Source organism: Cebus imitator, unplaced genomic scaffold (assembly GCF_001604975.1).
Source record: "Cebus imitator isolate Cc_AM_T3 unplaced genomic scaffold, Cebus_imitator-1.0 Scaffold30, whole genome shotgun sequence".
NCBI classification, from domain to species: domain Eukaryota; kingdom Metazoa; phylum Chordata; class Mammalia; order Primates; family Cebidae; genus Cebus; species Cebus imitator.
The window spans coordinates 10,460,047-10,461,438 of record NW_016107345.1 but is presented as its reverse complement, the minus strand read 5'-3'; positions in this window follow the sequence as shown (position 1 = coordinate 10,461,438).

Genomic DNA, 1,392 nt, shown 5'->3' with positions numbered 1-1,392 from the left:
GTGATCCACCCTCCTCGGCCTCCCAAAGTGCTGGGATTACAGGCTTGAGCCACCGCGCCCGGCCTCATTTCCTAGAGTTTAAGTTTCCCCAATGTGGCCACTTGCTTGAATAAGCCAACAAGGTAGTGAGAATCTTCTCACAACATAGTTGTTTCAACCTTATTTATTTATTTATTTATTTTTTGAGACAAAGTCTCACTCTGTGGTCCAGGCTGGAGTGCAGTGTGCGATCCTATCTCACTGCAACCTCCGCCTCCCAAGTTCAAGCAATTCTCCTGCCTCAGCCTCCTGAGTAGCTGGGATTACAGGCACGCACCACCACGCCCAGCTAATTTTCGTATTTGTAGTAGAGATGGGGTTTTGCTATGTTGGCCAGGCTGGTCTCGAACTCCTGACCTCGTGATTCGCCGACCTTGGCCTCCCAAAGTGCTGTGATTACAGGCGTGAGCCACCGTGCCAGGCCCTATTTATTTATTTTTTGAGACAGGGTCTCACTCTCTAGCTCAGGCTGGAGTGCAGTGGCAAAATCTTGGCTCACTACAACATCTGCCTCCTGGGTTCAAGCAATTCTCATGTCTCAGCCTTCTGAGTAGCTGGGATTAGAGGTGTCTGCCACCACAACCGGCTAATTTTTGTATTTTTACTAGAGATGTGGTTTCATGATGTTGGCTGGGCTGGTCTCCAACTTCCGGCCTCATGTGATCCGCCCGCCTTGGCCTCCCAAAGTGCTGGAATTACAGGCATGAGCCACCATGCCTAGCCTCAAGCTTATTTTTAATATAATTACATACATGTAATGGCATACAGTCAGTCACTCTTGGTCATACACAAACTCAAGGATGGGGATATGCAAGGATGTGAACACCAGGTGGCAGGGATCATGGGGGCCATCTTGAGTGTGTTTTGATGACACCATTCCTGTTCGTATGATCTTCAGGTCCACAAAGGGATGTATACAAAGATTTTCATCATAAAGTTATTTGTAAAGCTAATAGTTAGAGTCAATAGGTTAGATAGATACATCCACAGCACCATGAATGGCTCTTTCTTTCCATCCATTTAAATTTATGCATGTTTTCATATTTTGTTTTAATTCCAAAAGGATAATATATCTGTACTCTTTTTACTTGATTATAACAGTGATACATACTTATTGTAACTTTTTTTTCAGATGGAGTGTCCCTCTTTTCACTCAGGCTGGAGTGTAGTGGTGCATCTTGGTTCACTGCAACTTCAGCCTCCCAGGTTCAGGCGATTCTCCTGCCTCAGCCTCCCGAGTAGCTGGGATTACAGGCGTTCACCATCACGCCTGGCTAATTTTTGCATTTTTAGTAGAAACAGCATTTCACCATGTTGGCCAGGCTGGTCTCAAACTCCTGACCTCAGGTATCC